The 15,841-nt window shown below is 36.7% G+C and overlaps 1 protein-coding gene across 1 annotated transcript in view; it reads left to right on the top strand.

The window, feature by feature from the left end:
* The window catches only part of csmd2 (CUB and Sushi multiple domains 2), a 385,015-nt gene that overhangs the window by 574 nt on the left and 368,600 nt on the right, over window positions 1-15,841 (top strand). The gene's annotated exons all lie outside the window — the stretch shown is intronic.

Raw genomic sequence — 15,841 nt, 5'->3', positions numbered from 1 at the left:
GGATATAAGCAGAAGACTAGAGAAACATACCAGTCAATAACATGAAGAGGTGGTACATACAGCAGCCAAGTGTGTCATTGAATGTATCTTAATATAAAACAGCCTTGTGTACTTTTCATAGTGCATTTGGTTTTATTTCTTGCCAACCTTGGGCTGCCCCGTGTAGGCATAATATGTTGCATGACGCTTTGAATAACACCTCATAGAAAGATTTTTGGTTTTCCGATCGGTGCGCAAGAAGTGGTACTTTAGTTTTAAGGCAAAATGGTTGATAGATAGACACCTAGACGAAGCATTTCGGAAAATATAGAAATGTGTGTGTGTGTGGCGCAAGATTTCGTGAGTGTGGGAGCCAAGAGTGAATGAGTGAGTTTGGGAGGAAGGGGGGCGTATGTGGAGGCTGGAGAGAGAGGGGGGTTTCATGCCAACAAAACAGGTCTTTGACTCTGCGCTATTTTCAACATTTATTTTACCGTAAGAGGACATGCTTCCTCCTTGTACAACACGTCCATTCCATCACCCAAGTAGGGATAGTTAGCCTATTTGTTGCGTTTCTTGAAATTGTGGCATTCTTAACTAACTATCTATCCATCATTTACCTTGAAGAGAAGTTGTTGCCAGTGTACTAATTGACTTCAATACCAAATTTAGCTAAAACAAGTGCCTTGATGTACACTGAAAGGATTTATAGTTTCTTTCAACGCCGTGACTGTCGTTCCAACATCTAATTTTCTGATCCACATAAGCAAAGATAAAACAAAAAGTCACACCGGTTTGCAACAACACGAAGCTAAATTATGGTATATCATTTGTATACATTATTTTTGTTTGAACTATCCCTTTAATTCAGCACAGTATTGAACACCTTCGCGCTACTGAGATTCAAGCCTTGTTTTCCTCAGAGCTGGTGTTAGTCCATGATTTCTAAAAGTGGTAAACGAATGCACAAAGCCGCTCGACATTTTACGTGTTTACACACAATCCGGTGTCGAGTTTGTAATATCAAGAGCAAAATCTTCCGCGTTTTTGACCGAGTCCGGAAAGCGCTCGGGAAGCCGTCAAGCAGTTTCCCTGTTTTTCCATTGAGCGGCACTAAAGCTTCAGAATAGCTGCGCTTACGCAGAGCCGGCAGTGGAGTCTCTCATGCTTCATTAATAAACCGAGTATATCTTGGAAGCCTTTTAGAGTTTTCGTGTTAGCGCATAAGCTATGACTGGTGAAATAAAACGGGCTTTTTTCTAGCTGGAAGGAAATGCAAATTTAATGCCTCTTCAGCTACTGGGGCATAGCTGAACTCATCATGAAGACTGTATGGTCAGTGCATATCGACAAACTGCTGATTGAAAAGAGGGTATACATTAAACTGCATGAAATGTTCTTAAATGTAAAATAGTTTTAACCGGAAAAATGCACAATGCAACCCGTTTTTGGTTAACTCTAAATTACCTTATCATATAGTCTACAGTAGGAATCACAACATTACAGAGAATGTTCATGTAATGTTACAGTAAAATCTATTGCAATTTAGTAAACATTTATACAGATTTATAAGTTTAAGCTTATTCTTATTTTTGTTATCATTTATGAACTTTGTTTTTTTTTTTTTTAATGCTCTTCAGTTAATGTTTATAATCTGTCATGCAGCTTGACGTTCTGACGTTCCCACATGGCAGTTATTTTCATGGATTTTCTTGTAGTCTTCATCTTGTCAAAAGTAAAACATTTGAATGAAATAAATAAATAAATAAATAAATAAACAAGAATCCCATTAATCTGTTACTGTTGTATACTGTGAAAGAAGTAATTTGGGTAATTATGTGCTGTTGCTCAGCCTCAGAAGTTGCTGCTCTGGAGACATCGAAGTGCTCAAGATGAAACGATTTTTCATATTTTAGCCAAACAATATCACTAACAACTCATCATCGTGGATGTTTGGCTCAGTCCTATTTTCCTCGCCCGGAATCTTTGATAGTCAATGACACTTGACTTCTTAAAATGGTCAAAGTCACGAAACCGATGCATTTCCATGATGCAACTTGCTGTAAGGCTCTATTGAGCATGAGAATTTGTAAGCATGCAGAGAAATCTTTTCATCATGTTGGAGAGAGCTTGCCACATGTTATTCAGTTTTGGCCGGTCCCTTTGCTAGTTTGAACATACAAAATTTCATAACTTCTGAGATTACATTTCAAGCTCCCTTGAAACCCAAGCAGAGATTGTGCTCTTGTTTTAAAAGTTGTCTTTTTTTTTTTTTTTTTTTTAAAAAAGCTGTCCTTTTTCAGGTCCAGTGCTATGTAAGCACAATACTTTTTTCAGCTGAGCAGTAACAGGTGTTCAAAGGAGACTTGAAGGAATCGCTTAGAGCAGCTTGTGGGTACTAGAGTTCAGTGACACTTCAGCACCACGGACAGCTCCCCCTCCAGCTCTGCTCATTGCATCTTTTCCAGTGGTTTGCTTCACAAACGACTTAGCCAACAAAGGCTTTTTAGACATATTTTGTGCTGGGAGAACAAAGTAACTCTAACTGTTTATTCTGAAAGTAACCATCAGCCTCTGATTTGACTCTTAGAGTTGCAATCCCCAGCTGCATTCCAATTAGGACCACGGACAGCTCCCACCAGAGCATTTAGCACAGCTGTACCACACAGAACAATTTGGTTTTCTCAAAAGAGGACAACACACACTCAAACAGTGTTTGGTGTCATAGAAAACTCCTTCACTAATATTCTGTCACTTTCATACTTGCTAACCTTTGTTTCTCTCACGTCGTTGCTTATTCATCTCTTTCTTTCTCTCCTTCGTCTTTTTATAGCACACATAATAACCTGTTCCAAGAAATTAACACCTGCCAATCTGTTTGCTTAGACTTTAAAAGTAAAGACTACTAAACAGGTCTGTTGTTTGCACGCAGCTCCCAAAGGACTGAAGGATGCCTTTGGCAAGGAGTGAGATGATTTGATTACACAGATACCTGTACATCAATAGTGCACCAAAAAATTTCCCTCCTTTGAGTGCACTGTGGTTAACAACAGATACTTATTTAGCACATTAAATGAAGCGGCTAAGATGAGTGTGGAACTGCATGGTCATCATATTAAAGGGATATTTCTGTATTATTAATTCTGTAGTTTACTTGCCCTTGCCTGGTATGACTTACTTTGTTCTGCAGAACACAAAATGTGTTTTGGTCAATACAATGGAAGTCAATGGGGTCCAAAACAACACTGGACTTTGACTTTCATTGTACAAAAAAAAAGACTTTGCAGTTTCAAAATATCTTCTTGCACAGAAGAAAAAAGTTGTGCAAGTTTGGAATGATATGAGCGTGAATAAATGATGGCAGACTTTTCTGACACAATATGTGACACAAAACGGAGAAAAAAAGAATACAAGCAGTATGTAAAACTTTCTGTAAAACAGAAAAAAAGGGTTGACTTTATTTTCTTTGTAGTAGTTCTTTGCGTTTTCATCTGTCTCGTTTGAGTATAATGATGTGAAATACACAGATGCTCTCAGATACAGTACATTTACATAGATATAGGAATGCAAATATGACAATTATTATGGTTCAAGAGGTTTTCAGCTTGGATCTGTGAAATGCATGTAGGCTTCCATTATGGTACACAGCTAAGACTCGGGTTAAAAGACAAACCAAGGCAAATATGTGCCTGATATTTGCAGTGAGAGATGAAATTGGCATCATGACAGGCATAGAGTGAATTTTGTATGTCAATGTATAATCTTCAGCTGTCAGGTTGCCTTTTCTTTATTAGAGTATATTTTGAAGTACACTGGGTTTTTGGACAAAAAGTGATTCAAGGTCAAACACGATGTGGAGCGTATTGAGACAAATGGGCCTATTATTGTAAAGTTTTTGTTGGATTTTCTATGTGAGGGTTGCTGAAAGAGCACAAAAATAATATATTCTACTGTTCAAAAGTTTAGGGTCAGTAAGATTTTATTTTATTTGAACAAATGCTTTTGACCTTTCTATTCATCAAATAATCATTTGGTTTAAAAAAAGAGTTATATATATATATATATATATATATATATTAAGCAGCACAACTGTATTTAACATTGATAATGATACGAAAAATGTCTTTTGAGCACCAAATTAGCATTTTATTTTAAAATATACTGAAATAGGAAACTTTAGCAATTTTTAAGGAAGTTTCAGCTATTTCTAATTGTAATATTGTAATACTGGAATTGTATATTTCACAATATTACTGTTTTTATTGTATTTTTGATCAAATAAATGCAGCCCTGCATTTGAGCATCAGAGACTTTAAAGAACATTAAAAAAGTACCGACTTTTTGAATGTTAGTGTACGTGAAAAAAATATAGCCCTAAATATTGGTGATATTATAACACAGTAGTTTACTAATGTAAAGCCCATACATTCTGCCCATATATTTACAATGGGTTCTCTTTTTAACATTCCAACTATGTAACAGTACGGTTCTTTGACCCAAAACGGGTTAGAAATGACAGCAGCAGTCCACTTGCTTTTTCATTGAGCGATTATAAACGTGTAGGTCTCTTCCTGTCGTCCAGTGGCCGCTATCTCTTGTAGATTGACGACGGAGATTTCTTTTGCCTTGCTGCCTGTCACTTCCAGGTCCTCTTCAGAACTTTGATGTAGTGTTTTCTTATCTTTTATCTGGTGTGATTAGATTACACAGTTAATCCTTTTACGTCTCCTCCACCCGAAACTGCTTTGTTTCTCCCCTCTGCTTCCTCTCTTTCTCTCCATTACACTGGCTTTTATGCTTTTGTGCCCTTCCATCCTCCGTTCCTTTTAGGCACGATGCATCTCAGTCAAAGGACTGCAATTTGATTTTATTTGGCATAGCTCCACCGAGGGGTGCCATTAGTTACTGCGGAATACCTCCAGCTTTTCTCCTCATATAGAATGTAATATTCACCCCGTCCTTTAACGCACACAATCAAGTGGCGAGGTAAATGGATTGATGCCAAAAGATAAGGAGGGACACAAGACAGATAAAGAGCGGGGAATTAGTGCAGGACAGAAAACAAGAGTGAGGTATGGGCACGGGTGTTTAGAGACACACAGACCTGAGTGAGGCGGACAGCCGTCAGGTCGCAGTGTGCCGGCTGCTGCAGCCTGTTATCCGCTCTAATCCGTGTCAGTGCAGCGCCGCTGTCACTGCAAACACACCTGTCAGCCACCGCTTGTTCCATGTCTGGGAGGAAAACCCTGGGATATGCTGGAATACGATTTTGGGGATTTATTTGGATTTCAGTGTATTAATATGTATTATTAGCCAAATAGAAGTTTTGTTTGTGTCAACAATTCAGTTTAGGCTCTTTGGAAATACGTGCCTTTATATACATTTCTGCTCAAAACTGAAAAAGTATACCTATATGTGCGAATCACTGCAGTTTTCAGTTGAAATTAACATTAGAGGCAGTAAAACTCCACAACTTTTATTCCTTTTCACAAAAAGTATGACTTGCAGGTACATTAATAAAGCCTAATTATCTGATTATTATAAATAAAACAGCATTTTTTTGTTTGTTTTTTTGTGGTAAACTCTAAAAATAGTTCAATTCAAAAGTATTTTTTAGTGTAAAACATGTTGAAGATAGCAGATAGGCTGTCAATTCATTAAGTGGTATGCCGTTTCCTCTAAAAAGCTGTTTATTCAGCGTAGTGAAGCCTCTCTCCCACTGCCATCCATTCAAAGAAAACAGCCTATGGTCTCCTTTTCCACCTACTGCCACACCGGAAGCATTACTTTAGCCATTACGCTTTTCCGGCTAATGGTTGCAGGCTTGCCTTCTAGTTGCTTTGCTTACGCGTTCAGAAAAAGGTGGCTAAAACGGATAGTTTTGATGGAGCTGTTGTAAATTACAAACATACACCTTTGTTTATGTTTGTTTATGTGTGTTGCTCAGCAACCACTTTGTTGCAACCACAGCCGGTTCTGAGGAACTACACTGGTGGAAGAATAATGTTTTATTAACATCATTACACTTTATTTGCTCCGTTTTATTTTGTGAAACCTATGGAATAACCATTTTCTAAAAGCAATAATCCCTGTGAAGCTGTGGTTTACAATGAATTTATAACAGCTAATGGGGTTTTCTCACGTCGTGCTTAACAACGCCCCTTAGTTGTAAACCTCGGCTTCTTGGGGCTCATTGCTTTATTTTCACGCAGTTACATGCAGACTTCAACACAATGAATGAGTTTTTTAATTTAGTAGGTTTGCTCAGTAGCTCATGCGATGCGGCGTGGCACTTGAGTGATACAGAGCTCCGGTACAAACCCATACGGTTTGACAAAATAGCTCAAATCTGCCTAAGGAAGTTAAAATAGCATGGCTGCATCAACAAATTCATTTCTGTATGACTTTTACATTTGTTAATATTGGGTAGGTTTAGAGTTGGGTTTGGTGAAGGGGATATTTCCAACATGATAGAGCATTAACCTTTGGCACACTCCCCGGACCTCAAGCAACGTAATAAAAATGTGCCACGGTCACATATTAAAGTGTCTTTTAGCACTACTCTTTGGACATTTTACTTTGAAACGAAAACATGCAGTAAGGTACATAATTATGGTGTTGCAGAAATGTACATAGAGGCACATATTTTCATAAGCGTGGGTTGGAAAGACAGCAGCAAAAATATACTTCTTAAAGGGATAGTTCACCTGTCATCACTTATTCACACTCCACTTGTTCCAAATCTGTATGAACTCATTTTTTTTTAATGTTGGTGACCAAACAATTGATGGTAGCCGGTGAATTTTTTCATAGTATGCAAGTCAATGGTTGCTGTCAACTGTTTGGTCACCAACATTCTTCAAAATACCTACTTTTGTGTTTAACAGAAGAAAGAGGCTAATACAGATTCAGAACAATGTGAGAGTGGTAATGACAGAATTTTAATTTCTGAGTGAACTGTCCCTTTAGGATGTGATCACACGTACTGTTGCTCTGTGAAATTTTCCAGGTGAATTCCATTCATTTTAATAGGAATTCATGGGATTAGAAGTTTCATGTGAAGGTGACCGACCTTCAAAAGTGAACTGAACTGAAACTGCTTGTTTGCAAACATTCTTCAAAATATAGTCTTTTTTTTATGTGTGTGTGTGTTTACCTGGTATTCCCTACATAGCAAGGACCAAATGTCCCCACAAGTATAGTAATACTAGTAAATTTTGATCTTGCAGGGACATTTTCTTCCTCATGAGGAAATATGCTTATAAATCATACAGAATGAAATGTTTTGAAAATCTAAATAGCAGAAGGTTTTGTGTGAGGGGTAGGTTTAGGTGTAAGTTTAGGGTAAGGAGATAGAAAATACGGTTTGTACAGAAGAAAAACCATTATGTCTATGAAATATCCCTACAAAAAAATGGAAACCTGTGTGTGTTCCAAGAAAGAAAGTCATACACACTCCTAAAAACAAAGGTGCTTTAAAAGGTTCTTCACAGTGATGCCATTCAGTCAAAGGTTCTTTAAAGAACCATCTCTTTCTTAACTTTTTATAATCTGAAGAACATTTCGCCACAAAGTACCTTTTGTGAAACAGAAAGGTTCTTCAGATGTTAAAGGTTCTTTTTGGAACCATTTAAGCAAAAAGGGATCTTCTATGGTTTCGTGAATCACATTTATTTTTAAGAGCGTAGGTTTGCAACAGCATGAGGCTGAATAAATGATGACAGAATTTTCATTTTTGGGTGAACTACCTTTTTAAAGGTACAGACCGCGGATACATTCAGGATACTTTGGAGTGTGTATTCACTCTCTTAAGGCAATTTAAGTTCAAGGGACAATTGGAACAAATCATTAAACTATAAGCACGAGTCATTACCCTCTCCCGTATGAAACAATCAATAGCATTCTGTAGATGATCATTTTAATTCTCTAGAACCTCAATTATTCTATTACCAAAACAGCATCGATCCAGTGACACATGGATGGCAAACAAAGCTGGATGTTGAGCAGCAACGCACTGTGAAGATGTACTGTAAGAAAGAATAAAATGAATCAAATGAACTAGACTGATCAATACCTCTGAATTGCTCTTTGTGTAATTCTCTATCCCAATGTAGATCATAAAAATACAACAACAAACAAAATATTATATATACACTTTAACCTCCATCAATCTTCTTGTTATTGTTTTGGGCCCCTTCCAGTCACCTAGAATTATCTTAACCTATTAGTCCATTAATTACAGCCTTGAAGAGAAGAGAGAACGGATTTATCAGAATGGCGATCAGTGAAAGAGTTCTTCATTAAAAGTCTATCCTCTTTCTCACTCATGTCTTAGCCGTTGGCATGGGGACACCTTCATACTGCCTCAGCACAATAAACAAACAGGGCACATTCATTCCCTCCTCACTCCCTCATTCAGCCCAGCATAAAAGGAACTGTAGGTTTATTTAAAGAGAATCTAAACAAACTTGTTTGCAGACACAACTTCAGTCATGGAGAGAAGAAATGCAATGCTTAGCTATGCAGTTTTAAGCCCTGAAAAAGAAACAGCATGAGTAATTTGGTAATTCCTCAATGGTTTGGCCCTCAATCGTTGCCTGTGCGCTAGAAGGAGGAGGCAGAGAGATTAACAGCACAAAGCTACGATGGCTGGAGCCGACCGAAGCCAGTTTCATTGAAGACCCATGTTAGATCTGAACACTGGGCCATTGTGGCTCTGTAATGAGGCTGAAAGTGCACTAAATTCCGCCTGAAATGCACTCCTTGTGTGCGCTCTCTGCTCAGTCAGGAACATCTCTTTGAAACGCTGAGCTATTGAGGCCACCCGGTCCATTTTAAAGCGTTCTTTGCTCGTAGCAAAGAAACAAAACACTAACCTGTAATATTCATAATGTAATGAAAACCTAAGTCACTTCAACATGCAGGTCAACATCATTTTCTGCTCCAGGCTGAATTAAAACATTCGCCTCATGCAAACAAAACAGCATATCTTAGTAGACACTGTGGATGCATATTTAATGTGAACCTAATACAGAGGTGTTTAAGCTGATGCCCATGATAATAAAAGACTTTAATAGAAGTGACTGCTTGCAATTAGACATGTTTTTTGTTTTGTAGCTGTGATGAAGTTTTCAACAGTCTTTTCACACCGTGTTTGACCCTAGATCTTTTTCTGGTTCACATTGTCTCCTGCATCAACACCACACGCACGTGTCATGGTACTGACACGGAAAAGAAGAAATTGTTGAATTAAGTTATTTTTGTTTTCTTTACACAAAAAAAGGTATTCTTGTAGCTTAATAAAATTAAGGTTGAACCACTGATGTCACATGTACTATTTTAATGATGTCCTTACTACCTTTCTGGGCCGTGAACATGTCAGTTGCATTGCTGTCTATGCAGGGTCAGAAAGCACTTGGATTTCATCAAAAATATCTTAATTTGTGTTCTGAAGATGAACGAAGGTCTTACGGGTTTTTAAAGAGCGTTTAACCACGGGTGCAGCGATGAACTGGATTAACCTCAAACTGCAGTGCCAAAGGTGCCAAAAGACGGCATTAGAATGTAATGGTGATATGTTTAGCAACAGACAGCCAATCATAAACAGCATCAGAGTTAACCTCATTAAATATTCATGAAACTTTCACACGTTGTGTTGATGGCGAATGGATTATTGGAGTGATGTTACTCAAACAATAGAACATATCGCTTTCAATGTTAAAGGAGAAGTTCACTTTCAGAACAAAAAATTACAGATCATTTACTCGCCCCCTTGTCATCCAAGATGTTCATGTCTTTTTTCAGTCATAAAGAAATTATATTTCTTGAGGAAAACATTTTAGGATTTCTCTCTATATAGTGGAATTCCAAAATGCAGTTTCAAAGGGCTCTACACAATCCCAGCCGAGAAAAAAAACAGTCTTATCTAGTGATACGATTGGTTATTTTCTAAAAAAAACCTCAACCTCAACATTTTAACCTCAAATGCTCATCTTTTCTAGCTCTGTGATGTACATGCGTAGTCTGTGTAGTCCGGGTCAATACAGTTAGGGTAGGTCGAAAAACTCCCATCTCATTTTTCCCTCCAACTTCAAAATCGTCCTACATCGCTGTTTTAACCTTTTAATCTTTTTTGTAAAGGGGTTTTGATCTTCTTTGCACGCTCACTTTGTAAACACTGGGTTCATACTTCTGCAGCGATGTAGGACAATTTTGACGTTGCAGGAGAAAATAGTAATTTTTTGACATACCCTAACTATATTGACCTGGATTACACAGACTACACATGCACATTGCAGAGCTAGACAAGACGAGCATTTGAGGTTCTAAATTGTAATCTCTTTTAAAAAAATAACCGATCATTTCACTTGATAAGACCCTTCTTCCTCGGCTGGGATTGTTTAGAGCTATTTGAAGCTGCATTTAAACTGCATTTTGGAAGTTCAAACTCACGGGCACCATAGAAGTCCACTATATGGAGAGAAATCCTGAAATGTTTTCCTCAAGAAACATGATTTCTTTACGACTGAGGAAAGACAGAAAGCATGCTGTGTGCTTCTATGTAAATGTCATTAACCTGATAAATATGCAAGTATGAATGTTAAAACACCATAGAGCCAAATCAGTCAAATCTACACCTGGAAGTGTCATGCTGACTCCAGCTGTTTCGATTGTCTGTTGACCCAATGAAAACAACAAATATGTCGCCTCATTAAAGTAGAGCCAATTTTCTCCTCTTTCTGCAGCATTTGCCTTTCTATTAATGGTTTCTGCAATCACATTGCGCAAACATTAGCGTAATGTATGGTTTTACCCAGGAAAGCTGAGGTTGCCGATTTCCATTGTAATGGCGAGCATTCTTCGGTTAATGCAGATATGATGGAGCCTGCAGCCGATGCATTGACACATTAGAAGGCAGCTGATTGTACATAGAGAGATTTGTGGAACTAAGAAGGTTGTTTTTCCTCTTGTGCTGGCATATTTGAAATCCCCATTCACATCTGCCTTGTTGGTATGGTGTAACTGAACTCAGGCCCTAATGGCATTTTCCACTGGTCCTTGAAAAAAGGAAATATGATCGATTTGAAGTGCTTATGAAAACTGGTGAGTCAGACCCATTTGTCTCTTAGGTGCCCAATTTACAGCAGAGCTATGTGGCAGCAAAGCTAAAGGGAATGCATTTCCAGAGATTGCAAAGATTATCTGCTATGGCTGGCGAAGCATTAGCCTCAGCTTTAACTCTGTCAGAAGTGGGAGGTTTCACATGGAAGTGTTTGCTACATGTCTCGTCTCACTTTCGGGGATATAAATTACACAGGTGCAGGAAGACAGGTGAACCAATGAAATTTGTACCAACACAATTTACGTGCGCGGCACGTTTCAAAGCACATGCTAATAAGCAGTAATCCTACCGTAAACAGGACACATGCTGTTTACCTTGCGCTAGCTTTATGTATTATTTCACACAATCTAAATCACTTAATACCTTTATAAAAAAAAAAAAAAAAAAAAAAAGGCAAGAACCATTTCTTATTCAAAACAGTTTATGTTTTAAAACAAAATCCTGGAACCAAATGAACTTCATGAGTGTTGCTAAGCTTTCTTATTTAGATTTGTCATTTATACACTCAATCAATTAACCATAAAAGAAAAACAAACCAATCCAGGATTTGTGAATACTTCTATGGTTAAAGCTTTGCTCATGAATGTTAATTAAGTCACACTAAAGTTGCTTCCTAAAATTAAAATGCAATCAGTCAAGACTTCACCACTTCCTACATGCTTCACATTGTGATATCTTGACTCTTGTCAGGCGTTTTTTCTTCAGAGCCATACACAAACCTTTAATTATGTTATGTCTTTATGGCAAAATGTACTTTTACACAGTGTTTGCGTATGAATGTGTCTTAAGGAAAGTCATTTCACTCAGCGGCCATCTCTGAAACGTCTCTTGTGCAGGCTCCTGTCTATTTGAATGGGGAAACATCAAATCATCCAAAACTGTTCACAAATCTTACAAATAAAATTTCATATTTACCAATGAAATCTGACAACAAACAGCCTCATAAATATTGTTCCTTATGCTCCAATAGCATTAAAAAAGAAAAAAATTTTCAACTGAGATCAGCCAGTGCATATGCGCAGTACTAAGCGCATGTCTCAGAATTCTGACTGTTTCTACAGCAACCGGGACTTCCAACGCAGCTGCAGTGACGTGCTGACTTTACTAGACAACGATTGGCTCTTTCATTAAGAAGGCGGGGCTTTGTGGCCATAATGAGCATTACATCTTTCCCCATTCAAAAGTATACGAGTGACAAGTCTTAGATATTCTATAGTCTTTGACACAACCAGCCTACTATAATAAAAATACATATCCCACAGTCTCAGTTTTCAAGCTGTTTTGATTTTCTGAGCAGTGTGATGTCATACTGCTCACGCCCCGCCCACAACCCTAGACAGACCACCTTGTATTTGCATATCTCCGCCCTCAGCCAGTTGTACGCTGTCTACCATTTTCTCCGCAGTGGATTAGTTTTGTTGTTAATGGTAACGAGAAACCAAATACACAAAAAAACGGAAGCAAGGGGTGGAGTGAGCAGTAGCTCATTATCATTTAAAGAGACATGCACTGTGAACAGAACTGTTTTTGGCAAGGTAAAAAGGGTGTTGTTTTACATGACCACTGAGGAATTTTAACCATAATACGTTGCAGACATTTCACAAAGACCCTAAAGAATTATACCAACTTGTGGAAAATGGGCATCTGATGTCCCTTTCACAGAGCTTTTAAAATAAATAAAGTATACATGGAAAATGCAAGTTAAAATGTTTAGACACTATTAACCCTTTGGTAAATATCTAATGGCATTTAATAGATAGAAAAGTATAGTAAAATAATAAGGATTATCTCTCTTTCCATATCCATCCATCATAGATCTGGTAAAGATGTCATTCTCCAATCTAGTCCAGATCAGGCTGGTCTGCTGGAAGCTGGAGATAATGAAGTAGATGCACTGAGTACGGGAACAAAAGATAAATGGCAAAAAGAGCACAAATGAAAAGAGAACATGTTATCTGCTTTAGTGCAGATAACAGGCATAGAAATGTAATTTCTGATTATGAATCTTAAGCTATTGCCAAACATTGTCATGCAAGACATACACTAATTCCAGGGTATGTTCTAAAGCTGTTCTTTGGCAATGAATTCTGATGTCACATGTTTTCATACACATGAAAAAGCTTTATGGAATAATCTCTGTCAATGAAACATGATTTTTCTGCCAGTGACAGACTGCTGTTATCTTACTATAAATGTCATGAGTACTGTTCCAAAACCTGATGCCACAGTCATCCTAACTAGAACAGAAACTTAGTGATGTCATATATAGTATGTTAAATATAAATAGCATTCCTCAGGACACTATTGTCTCATTATTTATTCAAAAATTATATTTTATGTTTAATTTGAATTTAAATATAAGAATATATAATAGTATTTTAAAATATTTTATCTACATTTATCTCACTCTGTCCACTATAATGGATGGGATTAGATACAGCAGATGCATTCTGTGATTATAGATGTATAGATGTGATGCTTGCTTTTGGAACAGTCTTTGTGCTATAAAATGCTTTCCTCGAGGCCACTCACTAGGTTTTGAAACACTGATGGTGTGTTGACTTTGAGTTAAAGAGATGGACAGAGTACAGTACAGTCCAGCTGCTCATACAAAATCCCCCCTCCTCTTGCTTTCACCCAGCCCTTTCCCACTCCCCTTCCCTCCTAAGATCTCTGATTGCGGGCACTCTGAAGGATTGCTGTCCTGCCGTAGTACGGCACGGCAGCGATCGATTTATCAAAGTGTCATGCCGAGGCGCTGCAGCCCCGTAGCAGCAAAACAACAGCGGAGGCAAAACAAACATTGGTTGACTCTGGAGGTGGTCTCTGCAGTCGTGCTAAACAAGGTCAAAGCTCTCTCTCCTTTTTCACTTCACTTCACCAATATTCTGGGAAAACACTAAACAGATGCAAGAAGCCAGAGTATAAGACCAAAGACTCTGCCTCAGCCGGAATGTTTGGAGAAATAACCACAAACACACATGACTGTGTGAGACTCTGTTGTAAAAAAATGGATGAAATACTACTGTATGGAGCTTTTTTGAGCTTTAGAGATTTATGCAGCACCGTATTAATGCAGGTCAACTTGATTCACTTGTTACTTTCATAATGCATTTGTAAATCTATGCTCAAGGAAAAGAAATTACCCACTGCTCTGAGTGTAGGGGTTACCCTTCATTATGAGGTTACATAATACATTTTCGTTTTCCTTTCAGCTCGATACTTTTAAATGGACACTTGAATTTTATTCAAAACATTTAAAATGTGAGGAACCTGGAGATGGATTCATGAAGAGCTTTTTAAGAGAAATTATACATTTCATGTAGTTTGTGGGTCATTCCACAAAATCTGTGCCTTTCCACTTGGAAAATTTGAAAAATTGAAGTCAATATTTTATAAACATCCATGAAATCAAAACCTTAAAATGACAAAAAAAAAAAAAAAAAAAAAAAAAAAAAAAAAAATTGTATTGTGCCATCTCAGGCTATGTAATTTATTATTTTATGACTATTCTTCTCCCTCATATTTTGGTATTTTTGTCAACACTGTTACCAACACTTGCGTTACTAGATACTATAATTTAATTAGAACTCATATGCCACTGAACGATATAGGCATTAGCTCAATAATATACCAAGGGTGACCTTAAAATGTTTGAATTTTACACAAATAATCTTTAAAAACATGGTCAAAAAATAGAAAAAATGCACACTTATGCCAAAAACATTGATTAACAATGAGACTATATTTACAACAATATGCAAATATGATTTTTATATAATTTTGCCTTCATTTTCCAAATTAAAAGCCCTGCTGAAAAAGAAAAATCAGTGACAAAATAGTGACAGGATAAAAACCTTACCCATGCCAACATAAATGCTATTTAAATTATTTAAAATAATATTTAATTGACTTTTTTGATGTAATATTGATGAAAGCTTACATAGTATTGTTATGTTTTTAAATTGCAAATTTATTTGTTGTTATATTAAATCAAAGTTTGATTATTTCTTAGGGACGCAAAAGCACCAATTTCATGAAATGACCCTAAGAATGTTCCTTAACAAATTCTACTTTTTAAAAATTATTTTTATTATTTTGTTATTGTACACCTGCCATCTTATCTAATACAAACTCATTATTTCAACAATGTATCCATCTAATAACCTTGTATGTAGCAAGATTATTGTTTTAACATAAATTTCCTGTTAGGAAAAGTTATTTTAGGAAAAGTTTTAATCATTTGGCTAACCTAAAATAATAAAATAAAATAATAAATAAAATAAAATAAAATAAAATAAAATAAAATAAATGTCAGAAATGATACTACTACTTATATACTAACATGAAATATTTTACCTTTTGTGATTTAAAATAAATGGTTATCCTGTCCTAACTTAAGTAGAATTTGAAATCTGTTTACTTTTAAGAACAATCTTTAAAATGTTAAGTTGAATATATGAAAATTAAATTAGCAAGTGAACATGAAATAAATGCATTTATTCATAATGCTGTAGGTTGAGAATTTAACACTGCAGAGTTATAAACTGTGTTTCAAATCATTAAACCGTTTGAATGTATCTGGAAATGTTGGGGGGAAAAGTTGAAATGTGGTCAATGATACTTTCACCTTCATTAAATCAATAGCCAATGCCTTTGTTCTGGACTTGAGACATTGTGTGTTATGAATGCAGAACACAAACTGAATCGACATTCTACACCATCTTTTGTCCAACACTC

The sequence above is a fragment of the Labeo rohita genome, chromosome 19 (assembly GCF_022985175.1).
Source record: "Labeo rohita strain BAU-BD-2019 chromosome 19, IGBB_LRoh.1.0, whole genome shotgun sequence".
Classification (NCBI taxonomy): Eukaryota; Metazoa; Chordata; class Actinopteri; order Cypriniformes; family Cyprinidae; genus Labeo; species Labeo rohita.
The sequence above is the reverse complement of the archived record's forward strand: the minus strand, read 5'-3'. Positions and strand labels throughout refer to the sequence as shown.